Raw genomic sequence first — 18,262 nt, forward strand, 5'->3', positions numbered from 1 at the left:
TCCTTCTGTTCCTCTGTTTCTACTGGCCTTCTTCTTTCTGTCTCTCTCTCGCTTCTGTCCTCCTCCTTCCTTTCCCTCGTTCGCTGAGCATCCGTGGTGTCTGGGAGATGTCATTTCTGTCTAGGCACATGTGGCAAACCCAAGTTTTCCTCCCTGAAGTGACAACCTGTCACTCAGAGGGGCTTGGTGTTAAGGTGATGCTGGAGGTGGGCGGCCCTGTGACTAAAAACAAGTGCGTCAGGACAAATATTTCTGACAGCTGCTATGATTAAAGGAGCTATGGGCCAGAGAAGTTTGATGTTTTCAAATTAAGGGTATCATTGATTTGACACATGTCCAAAGATGGTGTGAGGCAGGTTCATGAATGACTAAAAAACAGTTTGAGTTTAAAAACTAGGATCTGGATGAGACAGGTCAGTTCGATGACATTGACAAGTTAGATAGTTTACTAAAAGACATTAAGTGGTCACCAAACTGAAAGAAGCCACCTTTTGTCAAGCTGGTAATGAGCTTTTCTGGTTGTCCTCGAAATGACCCTCTGTCACCCTGTCACCCTGTCACCCTGTCACCATGTTACCATGTCACCCTGTCACCCTGTCACCATGTCACCCTGTCACCCTGTCAACCTGTCACCCTGTCACTCTGTCACCCTGTCACCCTGTCACCCTGTCACCATGTCACCCTGTCACCCTGTCACCATGTCACCCTGTCACCATGTCACCATGTCACCCTGTCACCCTGTCACCCTGTCACCATGTCACCCTGTCACCCTGTCACCCTGTCACCCTGTCACCCTGTCACCATGTCACCCTGTCACCATGTCACCCTGTCACCCTGTTACCATGTCACCCTGTCACCCTGTCACTGTCCTTTCGAGTCACTTTGACCTTTCAATTAGAGCGGGGTCACTCTTACGTTTGTCTCACTCAAAGGCCATCGGGCTCCCACAAATAACAGCATCGTCCATCTGTCTGTGTCTGTCTCTGTGTGTCTGTCTGTTCCCCTCTCTCTCTCTTCTTCCCCTCTCCATTCATAAGTCCCCCAAACCAGACCCCCTGTCTCCAGAACCCAGCTCTGACCTCTGAGTCTGGCCTCTCTCTGGCCTCTCCGGGCTCTGAAAGGTCACTGGCAGCAGCAGCCGTCGTGGGGGAAACACCCTGAGATCCTGCAGGTCGTCGGCCCCTGTCAGAGGCCGTCCGGTAATCCACTTAGGGAGAGTTGTTGTGCATGTCTGTGGAAAGACCACGTCTCTGGACAGTTAGACCAGCCATGTGAAGGGAAGAGGGCGTTTTGTGGCATGCACCGTAGGAACGGTTGATAGATAGATGAATAGACAGATAGATAAAGAGAGAGAGGGAGCGGGAGTGGGGGGTGTGGATGGATAGAGTGAGGGGGGGAGGGGTATGGGGTGTGGGGTGTGGATAAAGAGAGAGGGGGGTGTGGATAGAGAGAGGGGGATATGGATAGAGAGAGAGAGAGAGGGAGGGGGTGGAGAGAGAGGGAGTGGGGGATACGGATAGAGAGAGAGCAATAGAGAGAGGGAATGGGTGTGGTATGGATACAGAGATGTAGGGGGTGGATAGAGAGAGAGGGAATGGGGGGATATGGATAGAGAGAGAGAGAGAGAGAGAGAGGGAGATGTAAATTGATATGTGAACCGTTCAGCAGTGCTCAGCTCAATCCTCCCCCGGCGACCAGACCTGCTGACTGGGCTTGCTCCAGTAGGCTCTGCTGCTCTAGAGGCACTTCATAAAGGAGGGTCGAGGTGTGTGTGTGGTTGTGTGTGGTTGTGCATGCATGTTTGTCTGTATGTGTGCACCCGTGTGCGTGCGTGTGTGTTAAAGTGTGTTCACGACAAAACAAGGGCATCCCTCCCCTGTCTGTCGTCCCAGTGAGGAACCATAACATAATCCAGCCTCCAGTGCTGCTAATCCCTCCCAGCCATCCCCTGACCCCCCAGCCCCGCAGGTCAAACATGGGGTCACTGTCCAATCTCCCAGGGGAACAAACCTCGGGACCCAACCCTGACGTACCCTCCCAGTAAGGCTGCGGTCTAGAGGGCAACAGGTAGGACATTGAGAGTGCTCGTGTACTGGTGTGGTGTGAACACACGACCAACACGCCAAGCAGGGAGCGCTGGGGTTGCGTAACAGGCCACCAGGTCCAGAGTTGCTGGTATTGACCCAGAGCCCGGTCCTAGAGCCATACATCCCATAATAGAAGTCCTGTCTCGTGGCGCAGGTCTGGTTTGTGTGGGCTTGTCTGGGACGGATAGCGCCTCCTACAGTAAGCGGTGTGAGTCTGCAGAGATTCACGGATCTTCGCGGATGGATTGTTGAGGCTCTCTCAAACATGGCTTGAGATATAAAACAAAGACCCGAAAGGTCATGACGTTAAGTGATGGAGGACTTAGAGTAGCTTTAGATGACGACAGCGTGGTGCAGATGTGTGTTCCTGTGCGGGTGTGCAGGATGCAGCTGTTATGTCTTTTCTATGTTTCAATCTCAGCATGCGATGATTTTCCTGGACAATGATGATGCAATGCTACATGGAACCCCCCCCCCAATCCATAGGCTTTGTCGTTTTTTGATTACAAGGTTGGCTCAAGAATAATCTGTCCTTCGAAATGAAAAAACACGAATTCAAAAAATACCTCCCTTTCATCTCGCTTGTTATTAATCGGTATAGTAGGTGGCTTGACCCTGCCAGTGAACGAAAAGTGTAATCAGTACAGTTTGTGTGTGTGTGTGTGTGATAGGTGTCTGTTTTGGACACCTCTAATGGTGGAAATGGTGACGAAGCAGCACCTGCTGTGTGTGTGTGTGTGTGTGCGTATGTGTGTGTGTGCGTTTTGTCTTTCGTCACTCCTTGGTACGCGACAGGTCTGATTCTAGGTCAGCAGAGAGGACTCCTCCATTTATGTCCACATAATCCTCCTGAGGACACACAAACACACACCATCCCCAGAGTGTGTGTGTGTCTCTGTAGGTCTAAGCACGGTTGCCCACTAATCCACTCACAGTAGTCAGCCATACCACCCTGCACTAGCGCCTCCCCTCCACACACACACACACACACCCCCACGCTCGGACCCACCCTTCTCACCACTGACACACTCGCTCTCTGGATATTCCCCGGGGTCTGGACCTCCCAGACGGAACACCCATGAGCGCCGGCATGGTGGTGGGAGCTACAGGCCAGGTAAGGCTACGCTACGCTACGCTACGCTAGGAGAACTTTAGCCCTAACTTTATCTCTCCCCAGGACCCTGACCACCTCCCCCCCTGTGTATAGGTTGTCTCCTGTTAATGCTAAGCTAACACCGGTACAGTGTGGAGCTCATCTCAGTGTCTCAGTATGTCATCGCAGTGGCCCCACTCGTTAGCGTAGCAGGCGTCACTCGGACAGGGATGTTTTGGCTAGTTTGTGGCAGGAGTGACTCAAGGGGTGTCTCTCTCTCTTTCTCTTTGGCTCTCTTTATGTTGCTCTCTCTCACTCTCTCTCTCACTCTCTCTCTCTCACTCTCTCTGGTCGTCTCCCTCTCATTTAGTCGACCGACGCCCTTAGTTATTAAACTGCTACCCAGAGTGTGCTTGCGAGTGGCGGCCTTCCTCTCTGTCTCCTCAAGGGGACACTGTTACTTTGTCAGCGGCTTAACTTAATCCCCCTCATAATGAAGACCCCCTGCCTCCTCTTCTCACTGTGGATTATAATCAATGGAGGCATTATCCTGAGAAAAAAAAAGCTAAAATCTGTTAACCTATTCTTTGTCAGGGAACAATACAAGGACGTGCTAAAGCCCTTGCTAGCAGATCAACTGCTAAGCGGTATTCTGTGGCATTTTTGACCTTTTTGTATGAGTTTGTTGTGTTGGTTTTCTACATTTTGGAACAGTGGCGACACATGACCAACACATGAATAACTCAGCTCTGAAGCCGCATGAGTCTGAGTGATTATTCTAAGTGGCTACTGTAAACATTTGGTCAGTTCCTTTAAAGGGGGTGTGACAGAATGTCTGTTGGTGTTGAGAATGCCCCATCTAGAGGTTCAGGTGTTTAACTGCATTCTCATCTGTTTGTCGTGCTTGACAATGAGGGGAAAGGCTTTCATCCATCTAGTACTTGTAGACAATGTAACTGCTGGTGCGAGCAGGATTTATAATGTGTGTGTGTACCAGTAGAAATGTGAAGATGAGTGATTAGTGTCTCTGATAGGAAGGGGGTGGATTGCTGGGGCAGCTCATTGGGGTGAAGGACCGATGTATCAACCCTCTCTCTCCCGTCTCTCTCTCTCTTTCTTCTTCTACATCGCTCTCGATCTCTCTCGATCTCTCAGGTTTGTAATGCTATGCTCACTTAAGTGTACGGTGTGTGTGTGTGCTCATTAGACCTGTGAGAGGCCAGGTTGTTCTAATGAACCCCAGGGGGCGGCACCTATCACACGCAAAGTGGAAAGCACCCCAACCCCTCCACACACACACACACCTCCCCCTCCACACACACACACACCTCCCCCTCCACACACACACACACCTCCCCCTCCACACACACACACCTCCCCCTCCACACACACACACACCTCCCCCTCCACACACACACACCTCCCCCTCCACACACACACTCCCAGACAAGTCTTCTTCCTTTCTCCCACCGCTGTTACCATCGACAACGCCCCAGCCTTGTTGCTAAGCAATGCGTTACCAGGGAAATGGAGACCTTGAAGCAGCACTCCATGCAAGACTGGGGTTAAGCCATCCATGTGTGGAGTGTGTGTGTGTGTGTTTGTGTGTGCATGCGTGTGTGAGTGTGTGTTTGTGTGTGCATGCGTGTGTGCGCGTGTGTGTGCGTGCATGTGTGCATCTTTCTGTGTTTCCTTTTGTGCCTGTGTTGTTAAACGCTGATCTGGTTTTGGAAACAAAGCGGCTGTTCCAGTCAGTGGTTCAGCTGTGTGTTTGAGCATGACAGGCACTCGTCCAGGATTGGGCCTCTTCAATATCAATATCAGATCCACAAGTCGTCCTATCACCTTCAGAATCATACAATTCTTGTTTTGAAACAATTTTCTTAGTAAGTATTCTAAATACTGTACCAAATTGGAGGTACTCTCATGACTTATTGATTATTATTTATTATCTGTCAGCATCTCTCCTTGTCCCATGAGGACATTTACACAGCATGTAAACGTTTCTGGGCCAATTAGATGTATTGTCAAGAACGGCCGTGAAAGCTGTTACACCTCAATCAAGAGCTGTCGTTTGTTTCTTATCGTGTGTCAGGGTGTGGCCATGCATTCAAGACCCTGCACTCTGAGGCACACACACTCACTCTCTCAATCACACACACACACACACTCACTCTCTCAATCACACACACACACACACACACACGCCTTGCCCAACCCCCACCAGAGAGGTGACAGTAATAGATGGTGTCTAGGGACCGGGACCTATGCGAGGTACCCCTCTTCCATTTACATACATTACAATACAGAACATGTTACACATAATACAGAACATGTTACACACAATACAGAACATGTTACACACAATACAGAACATGTTACATACAATACAGAACATGTTACATACAATACAGAACATGTTACATACAATACAGAACATTTGACATAGAATACACAACATACGAATGACATACAATGCACAACATCATATTACATACAATACGTATCACTGTAACTGCACCAAAACATTCCCCCGACAGCAGCCTCTCGTTGCGTCCTGTAGACGGGATCACGAAGGAGGATGCTAACACGTTAGCGTGCCAGCTGTGACGGATGAGTTGTTCACGGTGGGGTTGAAGGGGTGTTGTTGTGGCGGTGATGAGGGCGTGGTCCCTGTACGGCCTGGTGCCTCTCTGTCTGCTCTGCAGAGGGACAGGGGCACCGGGGGATGAGGACGAGGGGGAACACACCTGGGCCTGCCTTTTGTTCTGGCTCCAGCATCTTCCTGGGCTGTGTGTGTGATGTGTATTTATGTTTTGAATTGGTATTTTAGAACAAATTATTTGTTTTTTTACCCCCCCCCTACCGCTACCATGCCCCACTTCCATGACCTCCCCGCACTGCCAACTCCACAAACTGGTCTATTCAGTAGGGGTGTGTGTAGGGGTGTGTGTAGGGGTGTGTGTGAGGTGAAGTCCTTGTGTGTGGGGTTCTGCCAGATGGCACGCATGACTAATCCCCCCTCCCCACCCACACACGCTACCCTCATTACTTCCGAGACCCTGTTGTCATCCACTCCAGAAAATAAACCACTTAATTACAAACCGAAAAGCTCTGGACATGAGCAACAAGGGATGTCTCACAATGTGAGAGGCTATACTGTCATTTACCAAAGATGAAGCAACAACTATTCAAATAACTAACCCCCTAACCCCCACCCCCTCCCCCCAAAAAAGAAATCAGACACATTGACAGGAAAGAGAACATGGTTTTGCTGAGTAGCTAACCCTGGATAACCTTACCCCAGGTTTGGGATGCTTATAGGATAGAGGAGGAGACAGAAGGGAGGGGGAGGGCTCTGAAAAACCTGTCTTCACTGTGTTCTTCAAAGGAGGGTTCTCTCTCTCTGTGTGTGTGTGTGTACACTCTTAATTCGGAGAGGAGATAAACCTTTTAGTGCTGATGAAAGAAACAGGGATCAGGCTGATTTCAACAAAATTAAGATATTGCGATTGTGTGCGTGTGTGTTTCTGTCTGTCTCTGTGTGCATTGTGTGCATGTTTGCGTGTGTGTGTGTGTGGGCGTGTCTCATCTCCATAGCAGGTCAAAAACGTCTTGGATAGTCACCTGTAATGTGTGACCATAGCTTCACCTACAACCCTAACCCCTAATCCTCTTCCTTCATCACACACATGTTGACATAGTTACCCTGGGTCAGGGGTCAGTAAGGGACATCTACACTCACACTTACACACTTACATTTACATTTAGTCATTTAGCAGACGCTCTTATCCAGAGCGACTTACAGTAACCAAAAAGACTGGTTGTGTGGGTGTGTGTGTGTGTTTCTGCATATGACAGTACAGTGTTGACGTATAGATTCAGCAGATCTTTGAAGCCAGCCTGGGGGTCTGCTAATCACTTAGATGCCCCCCCACCCTGATAGATTACTGGCTACTCTCTGTTTCTGTCTCTCTCTCTCTCTCTCTCTCTCTCTCTCTCTCTCTCTCTCTCTCTCTCTCTCTCTCTGTCTCTCTCTCCCTTCTAGACAGGATTTGGGGATTAGAAACCCATGGGAAGATTTACCAAGAGAATCCTCCTTGCTGCTGCTAGGTAAGGCCAGAGGGCCAAGCAGTGACATACAAAACGCACACACACACACACAGCTACACACCTGCTAACACACACAGATGGAGCGGAAGGCGTGGCCTATTGTATACGCACACAGTAAGCACCAGTCTGTACGTACAGGGTACATGGAGTCAGGTGGCTGAGCGGTTAGGGAAGCGGGCTAGTAATCAGAAGGTTGCCAGTTCGATTCCCGGCCGTGCCAAATGACGTTGTGTCCTTGGGCAAGGCACTTCACCCTACTTGTCTCGGGGGAATGTCCCTGTACTTACTGTAAGTCGCTCTGGATAAGAGCGTCTGCTAAATGACTAAATGTAAATGTAAATGTACATGGCGAACACGCACTCAGCAAAAACAGACACAGGAAACACACAAACATATATCGATCTACTGTAGATAATGTGCACGCAAATAGCATCGGAGCCACAGTGCCTCTTCATCTGAAATTGCTCACAGTACAGTACACAATATGAGCTTGTGTGTGTGTGTGTTTTATTGGGTTGAGCCTCATTGACCGAGCAGACCTTCTGTAAATGGCCTTTTTATGGCCCCTGCTTGCTCATACCTCCTCCCTCTGGACCAGAAGATGAACGGCTTGGCTCGTTCAGAGGCTGGTTGGCCTGTTCAATAGGTCAATAGCAGTAGAGCATCCACACCCCTCACACACACACTGGGTCGTGGCTCTCTGAAAGCTGTTGTGTGTGTGTGTGTGTGTCTGTGTGTACGTGTCAGTAACACACACGCTCACACAAACGCACACATTTGCATGGGTGTAGATGCATTTGAATACACAGAGCATTGATGAGTGCACACACAACACTTGAAGGATCGCCTCTGAACGATCATATACGAAACATCTCGGAAGCGGTGTGGGGCAGCTGACCATGATTGAGTCTGCCCTTTTAAATGCTAATCTCCAGCTTCAACATAAAGAACCCCCCCCCCCCCCCCCCCCCCCAAGGGGGAAAACCCTGAGTCGGAACAAGTGATTTTCCAACACACCCCGACCCCCCCCCCCCCCCCGACCCCTTCTTCATCTTGAGTCATGGCTTTCTCAGCATCCAGTTACACCCTCCATACATCATGAGTGTTCATTACACCTGAGGACACGGTAAGGCTTGCAGTGTCTATGCTGCTATCACACTCTCAAAGCTGCCTGACTCTGCTGGTCCACCTGCTGTGAAGGAAATAGGTGCGCTATCAAAGTGACCAGTAGGGGGAGGCATCGGATCACAGTGTGACCAGAAGAAGCTCTGGAGCCCTAAAAGAGAGATCGGTTGTGTGGCTCCACAGTGGTGCTGCTATGGCGTAACCAAGGGAGAGAAGCTACTGTACTTGACAGTGTCAGCATTCAGGAACGCTAAATGTTGTGGAACGTTCAGCTAAAACATGAACAAGTCAATGGAGTGGCGTCTGTTGAATAGATTAGTCAGCTCTTCACAAGGCATTTCAGCCTTTATAGCTACAAAGGTTTCAACTCTGTGAATTTTCCCCAAGGCTGTGTATATCAGCTTCATAAGGAATTACATACATATACTGGTTCTTCTGAAGCATGGACTGGATGAGTGGAGGGAATTTGACTGGCCCCTCTTTTTGTGCTCTGTGTTCTGAGCCTGCACCATCATAAAAAATATATATATATATAAATAATGATGTTTCAGCACCATGGACAGAGCTAGGCATTCCAACCCTTACTGTATTGAACTGCAGACTGTTCAATAGAAGGTGCCTAGCATGGGTCGGAATACATATCGCTGTCCATGGTGCTGAATTTGTTCTCGCACGGTTACGTGAGAAGGGTTTCTCAGTGTCTCCTGTCTGTCCCCCTCCCATCTCTCTCTCTCTCTCTCTCTCTCTGTCTCTCTCTCTCTCTCTCTCTCTCTCTCTCTCTCTCTCTCTCTCTCTCTCTCTGTCTCTCTCTCTGTCTGTCTCTCTCTCTCTCTCTCTCTCTCTCTCTCTCTATCCATCTCTGTCTCTCTCTCAGTCGGTCAGAGGGTGTGTGTGGAGCGTCAGATCTGAAGCCAGGGTGAGGTGTGGCCATCTGGGGCACACTGGCAGACCCACACACATAACATCACAAAGAAACCCACTCCCACTGCCTCTCTCTCAAACGCACACACACACACACACAAGTTCTGCACTGATGCTCCCCCACTGTCAACACACAGAGACACACACACACACACATACATATTGTTGTGGTTGCACATGAATAGAATGGCCCATCGTCTTGATATTCAACGTGCAATACAAATACACACATCTATTCAGCAAATACTGCATTACATTAACCACTATCATCCAGCACCAGGCTAAAATGCTGGTTTCATGTTTGATTATGGAGGGAGCCACTTCTCAGTCCTTTTCATTCTATGCTGTAAATTGCTGCTTCCTTTTATCTTTGTATTAGCCCCAAGCCACAGAAATGTGTGTGTTGGTATGACAGTGGGAGAAGACTGTGCTTTACGACCTGCGTGTGTGCCCAAGCTGTGAATTCTGCAGCTCGTAGTCGCCAAGGCAGTGGACTGAACCATTTTCTGGGAGCACAGGGGAGCACAAAAGGAAACAATACTGTTGATACATGAAGGACCCCTTCTAGTTCAGAATGGTTTCTCCCTTTTTCCACCCAAAGGACAGGAGCGACTGTCCTCGGAGCCCTCTCCTCCTTCCCCTCTCCTCCATAGCGTGTTGAGTGGGGTAGCCTTGTATTTGAGATGACTGACAGGCACATCCCAAATCTGAAGCTTTCCCCTGCACTGCACAGCTACGGAGGAAGGGGGCGGAGCTTTCTCTGGCTCCCACAAACGCTCTCTATCTCTCTCTAATGCTCTCTCAGCTTACCTCTGGTGGCGTGCATCAGACCCGCCCCCCTTGTCTCCCTCTCTTTCTCTCTCACCTCTCTCTCTCTCTCTCTCTCTCTCTCTCTCTCTCTCTCTCTCTCTCTCTCTCTCTCTCTCTCTCTCTCTATCACTCCCTCTGCCCCCACATACACACACGCTCACACACAGGCTCAGCTGCAGTCTTCCAGGGAGTGCAGAGCTACGGCTGAAGCAGACCCTCTTTTGGTGGAGGTGGTGGTAGAGGAATACCGCTTCTCTCTCTCTCTATCGCTCGTTCCGCCCATCCTGCTCCTCCGCCTTCCGCGCAGAGCGAGTCGTGAGAGCGGCCAGCCAGCGTCTAGTCTGCCCTTGGCGGAAAAGTCACCCCGTAGAGGAGGGACACCTAGCTCCCGTTAACCCTTTCGCCGGCTTCGACGTCTTTCCAGGGGGGGTGCCGGGTAGAAGACGCAGGGGGTTTGTGCGGGGGGGGGCGCTAGGTCTTCCGGGAGGTGAGGAGGGACACGACGAACCGGGGCAGCCATGGCGCACGCGGCCTCCCACATCAAGAAGGCCCGCTTGGAGATGGAGCCGGCGCCCGACCTGAAGGCGCTGGAGAAAGCCCGGGAGAGGAGGCGGCGCTCTCGGGAACGGGCCGAGCGCAAACGCAAGGTAACCCCTCCGCCCCCCCGGGGGAGAGGACGAGCGCGCTAGGCATCCTCTTCATCATCATCATCATCGCCAGCATCAGCACCCGTCATGACATTTCACTCCCAGACATCCATGCCACCGAGCCCTCGGGGCTTCGTCGAACGCGGTCGTACGGCTCCTCGGCGACGACGTCTTCCCCCGTGGAGGCGAGGACGTGGCGGTACACGCTCTCATCTGCCTTCCGGGTGCATCTACAGCACCCCTGGCTGCCTGTGCCCGCTTTACCAACTGTTTCTTACCACGCGGTCGCAGCCCATAGTGGGAAGAACCCCATACTCTCCCCCTTCCATCCACTCCTCACTCTCCCACGCTGACCACCCATCATGACCTCCACTTTGGTCTGGGTCTAGGTTCTAGGTCTGGGTCTAGGTCTGGGTATACGATCTAGGTCTTGTGTCTCACTGCCATGACGCCTTCCAAAGTACATGTCATCTTTGCATCTCGTTGCTCTCTCACTTTTCCTGGTCAACTGCTGACCACATGCTGACCACATATGACTGCCCTCATACATCATCTACTTCCTGTTACTTTAGGTTCCAACGCATTACTCAAGTCCATTCAAGGTTCTGAGGGCTGTATGTCCACCACGCTGTCGGTCATCACTCTTATCATCTTGTTCCCTGTCATCCATCACACCCCAGTCACCGTGACCCAGCCTGGTACCTTACCCCAGGGATACTACCCACCTTGCATCCATGCCCATAACGGATGCCTAAGATCAGGCATTGTTCCCTGGCTCCCTTCCATCTCCCATGGTGCATTGCCCGGCTATGCAGTCTCTTCTCAGGCTGAACCATGGTAGTGACGGTGTTGTGGGTTACTATCTGCGTTCCTGTGTTCACAGTCCTGCGTGCAGTGTTGGGTTGTGTATAGGAGGGTTCTGTATCTGTGTCTGAGAGCTGTGCTCATAAAAACATGGTCTTGTGCATTATCTGACATACAGAATCAGAGTGAACTATATATAATATTTTATTATAATAGATTTTATATTAAGGGCTGTATGTGAGCTTTCAATGTTTCACTGTATGTGATCGTTCAAGTGATAGGTAGAGCATAGATAAATTAACGTAAAATGTGTTATGTTTTCAATATATTAATAAGAATCACATATTGACTTGAGCATACCACCCTAGTCCTTTTTAGTAAAGAAATGTCTGTAATGTGTATTCATTCGTATGAGGCATCATGTTTGGCACCGTCATGTACAGTATATAATTGGAGATGAACAAACTGAACCTCTACATTGTTTTGTGTGGGCAGGTTTTCCATCTGTGCTTTTTACCGAGAGAATAACAGTGACATGCATATAATACATTGAAAGACATATTTTGTCTTTGAATTGTTTTTGAATTTGAATTGTTTTGTTAGGAGAGGCTGCAACCATTGTGTTGAAATGTTTACATGTTTTGCAACTGGAGGATGGTGACCATCGATTTGTTGAGATGTGTTGCTGTTGCCCCATCTCCCCCACATGGATATTACCGTATTGACTTCCTAGATGAGATTATCATATGGGATTATTAGTGTGTTTTAGGACCAGCGGCCTAAGCAAACCCGTGTCCTAAAAATGATTCACAAATTCAGTTTGGTTAATGTCCCCTCTAGCATGGTTCATTGCCATCATGTTATAGGCTAGCCTGACAAACCACGACAACAACTAAAAAGCAATTAGCCTCACTTAGCCAGTGTATGTGGAAGTATGGGCCGATATGGAAGTTGATTTGGGAGCACATCTCATCCATTTCGCCGACGTAATAAAGTAGAACCGAGTCCGTTTTAATAGCGGTATTAGCGATGTTTAAGGTACATACAGTAGCATAGACGTCCACTACCGCCTCAGATACAGTGCGCTTCCCGCAGTAGACCTCTCCGACCGCCTGGCCACTCCTTTTTTTTCAGAACGCATTTTAGGTGTTCCATTTCATGTTCTTTGGTAAATTGACCGTTTAACTGCTGCAAAGCGTTTGCGCTCTATTTCGGCTCAGAGAAACTAAACTGCAATAACGTGATGTATTTGTGTCCTACAGTCTTCTACCGCACTTGTCGGCTAAGACCCCAATCACTAGAGTTGATGGAATTATGTTTGCTGCATCACTGTCGAATCACATTGTGTTATGTAGCCCCCTAAATGATGGTGTACCATATTGCACTGTACCTCAGTAACAAGTGTAGGCAAAATAAAAGGTGTCTTCTTTCTGTAATAAAAGTGCAAATTCTCTCTCTTTCTCTTTCACTGTCTTTCTGTCCCTCTCACACACACCTTTCTCACTCCTTCTCTGCACTCTCTTTCTCTCACTGTCCATTGCACTAACCGTTCTCTCTCCCCATAGACGAATGTTCAGTAGGAAAGGTATGCATCACCAGTCTCTAGGCAAACGGGTCCTTCCTCCAGTATGTTAAAGGGACCTCCCAGCCCAGTGTTCAGGGGTACAGACTGGACTGATAATGTCCATGTGTGGGTGACATCACACCGGGTCAGAAATATGTGGACTGTCCCTCCATTACCAAAACCTGACTCACCAAGGACTATGTGTGCATACATCTCAGGGCTTTGACCTGTGTGTGCGTGTGTGTGTGCGTGGAAGAGGGCTGTTGCGTGCGCGCGCGTGCGTTTCATCTGTACTAAGTCAGGTGCCACCGACAGTGACCCGTGTCCCCCGGCCGCCTCTTTGTCCCTTTCTGATGACCTAACAGTGACAGGGTGATTGCCAGTGCAGAGAGGGGTTGACCCAGTGGAGGAAAACATCCTGTATACCATCTGTGTGTTTTGGCCCAGAGGCCATGGACTCAGTCCTATGGTTAGCGTCCCATACAGTGTGACGTGGGAGAGAAAGAGCAGACCTTCACTGATGTTTACGCGTGAAGCCATGAGCAGAAGATCTTCCTGCGCTCGCTTGGCTGATCCGTCTGATCGTTTTTTGGATATCTGATTGGCTGCTCAGCGGTTTTTGTGTCCGGTATGATTTCAAGTAAAGGGTCACCTCGTTAGTTTGTGTGTATGATGCAGTGTATGTCTCTTTGTGCCAAACTCACTCGCTTCAACATCCTTCTCTATGTGTCACCTCTCAGTTTTTGGACTATTAAATGTTATGTGGTGGACTAAATCGAAAAGATTGAGTGATTTTAGTGTGTCATTTATTGTGTTGCTCCTGCGGACATGAGCTCGCAGAAACAGTACTGGATACTCAGTATTTAATCAGTCCAGTACCGGTGACTCAGTATTTCATGTGTTCAGTCCTTATTAGTGAGTGCTGCACAAACGACCTGACGCAGGCAGACTCAGGTGTATCAGTCATACACAGGAAACGTCACCACCATTCTCTCGGTCTCTCTCTAGCTGTCAATATTTCTTGAATCTTTATGTATCTCTCTCCGTACCCCTCTGCCACTTTCTCCCTCTGCATCTGCAGTACAGGATGCCACCCAAGCGTGAAATGTGAGAGCGCACCATCTCCTGTTCCCTGTGTCTCTCTCCTGTTTGGCCCGTCCTCACTCCCTGTCGCGTTCTCCTGTAGAACAGGAGTCCGTGCAGCTGAGGCTGGTGGAGCTGAGGTGCAGGGTGGAACCAGGAGGAGCCGGCACCCTACGGGTGACTTGTTTCCCAGGGACAAGGTCGTGTCCTGGGGAGAAGGGCCAGACAGACTGTGCCCCGGTTGTGGAGAATGGGAGATGTCCTTGGTGAATGCTCGGTGGATGAATAATTGATTGTTTCTTTTTGTCTCGTGCGTGTGCTTGTGTGTCTGTGTGTAACTGCAGAAAATAGATGTTTTCCCAAGGACAAGTATATAGGGACCTCTCTTATACACGCACATATACACCCCATTAGCTGATTAATGTTTACGCACTAGACGGTTACCTTGACTACAATGAGACTTCACTGTTTGAAAGTTGGACATCAGTCTGGACCCAGTTAGCTGTCTGTTTCTTAGAATACTTTAGATACCACTAAGAACCAGGCGGGATATGAAGGTACCAAGAGTCACTGAGTACAATCAATGACATTATTAGTAATGGTTCCCAATTAAGGTTCAGCCAAGTGCCCTTCAGTACCCACACGATCAGCCGGTTTCTGTGTGTGTGTGTGTGTGTGTGTGTGTGTGTGTGTGTGTGTGTGCGTGTCTTTGTATGCTTGTGTGCGTGTGTCTCTGTAGGCGTGTTCAGATGCTCACAGTAGTATATTTAGGGGTGAGGGTGAAATCCTCTATGCTTTTAGGTTTCTTACCTGTAAAAATGTAAATGGATAGAAAGCACAGCTTTTGTGTTGCGTCTCTATAATGTGAAATAACAACATACAGCAGAACTCTGTGTGTAGGTGTGTTGGAGGTTGGAGGTTAGGGACAACGGAGGCGTATGTACGACACATACAGGCCACCTGTTTGAAACTGCAGTAACTCGTCAACTTTCTACTGAATCCTCTGTCCCGTCGGGCCTCACAAACACACACATGAACACAAACACAAAAACACACACACACAAACACACACAGACTCCCTAGATACTGCAGTGTGTTTTCGTTTGACAGAAATATGAAATAGCTTTCCCTCTTTCCATTTTGGTCAGAGTTACTCCAACATGTACATCTGCCATCTCTGTGGCATTACATTATTTAACGGATTTTTTGGCCTACACACACACGCGCGCTCCTATCCATTTTCATATTTAATCTGGAACTGCAGCTGGGCGCTTGTCTAACGTAATTTGTGTTGAAATGTTTATGTAAGGGAATGGGAAAAATAATTCTGCTCTTTGTCTATTCTCTGTCAGGACCCTCCGGATTAGTCACCAGTTTGTTATTATTATAAATGTATATTGTCCCTGCTTTCATTTTAAAGTATTATTCAGTAATAAAAGGACAAACATCTGCATCGTATATACTGCGCTGGACCTGAAATACACCAGATATAGCTTGGCTTTAATGGAAAATGTTATACATCCAAAACCTGTTACTTTTGGAGAAATATGTTGATATTTTTGACTCATCTCCACAACTCGGAATGTTCTTGAGGATGACATAATCCCAGAGGAGGGCAGACACGCTGAGGTTATGCCCCTGTACGTAAAAGTGTAGTAATCTGACAGTCTCCCCTCAGCAGATCTGAGGGAGGTATTAACAGAGCGCAGAACTCTGCTTTTTCCAGAATGTTCTACCCTATCCCCTGTTTGGACGCTAAACTGGGATTGGAAAAATCCAGGATTACAGCTCTAATCTCGTCGCCATGGCACTATGGGAGACTGCGGCTCAAAACCAGACCAGTACGAATCAAATTGCCATGGTTACCCCAGTGGAGTGGCTTAGAATATGTAACATACCACAGTTTTGCCTTTTACTGTATGGCGTCTAGTTCAGAGTAGGATACAGATCTAAGATTGGAATCTGTGTGTGTCTATGTCTCTGTGTGTGTGTAAAGTACCGCTATTAATTATGCATCGTTACACATGATGCAGCTCAATTATTAAGTGTGAAGACGTCGTGGAGACTTCCTCCTCATGTTTTGTTACAATCGTTTTTGCAGTTACAATAAACTCTAAAATAAATAAATGATAAACTATAAAATAAATGCGCCTAAAATAAAAGATGCTCATCATCTTAATTATATGTTGGACAGGCGCTTGAGCAACAATCTAAACAGACAATATCATGGCTTTAGCAAATCTATCTTCAAATATGGTTACCAGGCTAGATTATGTCTATCTTTCTTCTGTTTCCCTCTGTGACATTGCTTGTAAAAAGGGCTATACAAATACATTTTGATCTGATTTGATTTGATTTCTTCCTTCAAAGCAGTTTATTTTTCATGTTGATTGTCGAGTGAGACAGAGAAAGAGAGAGAGAGAGAGCGTGCGTATAGAGAATGCTGTGCACCAAGGGGAGTGAGGGATAGATATGAGGATGGTGAGAGGTTCTAGAAAGATTCATGAGCGGGGGGTTAATTTGGTATCTGTCAGTGGGCTGGGGTACCGAGACAGAACCCTGGGTAGAGGGAACACGCTCACAAAACGTGTGATATTACTGCTACTACCGGCTACTAACTGATGTGTGTGTCATCAGTCTATATTTTCTCATTAAAGTACTTCATTCAGGGAGCAGTGAGGACCTACAGTATTGACATTTCCAGAATTGTACATGCAGGCTATTGACCGGTTCTTTGAAAAAACAACATTCTGGATGCTTCTCCACATTCATGTCGGTGTTTGGCCAGCTGTTTCAAACAGGTTCATTACATCTCCATGTCCATCTCCTCTCTACTCCTCTTCATTTCTCTTCCATCCTCTCCTTTGGTAAGGTATAGATACACCCGAGGTCCATTGCTAGCATTGAAAAGATTATAGTCACACCAATTAAATGGATCCAGAGAAGCCTGTTATATTTAATTTAGCCCTCTGGGTCTGGGCCAGGGCCACTGGGTCTACCTTCAGATGTGACTGGTTTGCAACTTGCGAGGAGTTGCGTTCATTCCGAATTCAGAGTTTAACCCTCGTGCTGCCTTCGGGTCACATGACCCAAAGGTTCATAACGAACCATCGTTGTGTTTACCCAATTTTACCCAATACAAAAACAAATAAAAATAATTTTAGTTTAACCTTCTCAATGTGGGGGGTCTGAGACAGCCCAGCGGTTAAAAGAAAATGCTTCACTTTGTTTTTGTATGCGGTAAAGTTGTCGCAATACGACGGTGGGTCACAATGACTGATGGGTCAGAACGACCCGAAGATAACACAAGGGTTAAACCAGGAAATTGTTCATGTTTAATGTTAGACAATGTGAATCCAACAGGCTGAAGAGGTATACTGTAGGACTATGGCTAAGTTTTACATTTGTGGACAACACTTGAGGAAGCCCTCACACTCTCTGTCTCTCTTTCTGTCTTTTCTATTCTATTTCTTAATCGTACTCTTCCTGGGAGAGGAGACAGGCTTTGTAGACCAGATTATAACTAGACAGCTGTCTGTGTGTGTGTGTGTCAGGCTATTTGTGCCATTTTTAAAACATCAGTGCCAACTAAAAGCAAAATGGCTAAACAGGCCATAGCCCAGCACCAATCTCCATAATCTCCAGGGATCAGTGAGAACACACGGATAGTGTTGTTTAAGGACTTTTTATGGGATGTAGGCGGTATGGCATAGCAGGATCTGCTAGCAACATTAGCATCCCAGCCTGCCCTGGCCCGTTGTTGTGACCATGGTCCAACATCTGGTGGTGTGTGATCAGGATGGGATGCATCCCAGAGGGTTTGCGTTTGACGGCGGTCTGGTGAATGGCGTGAGGTGGTGGTGGGGGGGGGGGGGGGGGGTTAGGGGGTCACTCAACCAAATTGACACTAAATCCTCAACATCTGGCCCTCAGGGCGAGCCCTCCAACCCAGTCGAACTGGAAAGCGATCTGGCTGCCGTGGTAACAGTAGGACGTTCAGCCCCTTGATGGTCTT

The sequence above is a fragment of the Osmerus eperlanus genome, chromosome 23 (assembly GCF_963692335.1).
Source record: "Osmerus eperlanus chromosome 23, fOsmEpe2.1, whole genome shotgun sequence".
Classification (NCBI taxonomy): Eukaryota; Metazoa; Chordata; class Actinopteri; order Osmeriformes; family Osmeridae; genus Osmerus; species Osmerus eperlanus.